Below are 247 nucleotides of genomic sequence, written 5' to 3' on the forward strand. Positions count from 1 at the left end.
GGCCCAGGCTGGCCTTCAGCTCACACTCCTCCTGCCTCAGCCTCCCGAGCAGCTCGGGTTCCAGATGTCTGCCACCCCCCTGGGTGTCTGTCAGTTTCTTTAGCTTCAGGACAGAGTAGAAGTGAGGACCCCAGGTGGCCATGGCTGGAGCCCCAGTTCCCCACTTGTAGCCACGCAGAGCACGTCCCTTACTCTCTTCAAGCTGGCCTTTCATATCAGGGAAGCCCTCCCACTCCCCACTCCTCCC

The sequence above is a fragment of the Octodon degus genome, unplaced genomic scaffold (assembly GCF_000260255.1).
Source record: "Octodon degus isolate 3935 unplaced genomic scaffold, OctDeg1.0 scaffold00077, whole genome shotgun sequence".
NCBI classification, from domain to species: Eukaryota; Metazoa; Chordata; class Mammalia; order Rodentia; family Octodontidae; genus Octodon; species Octodon degus.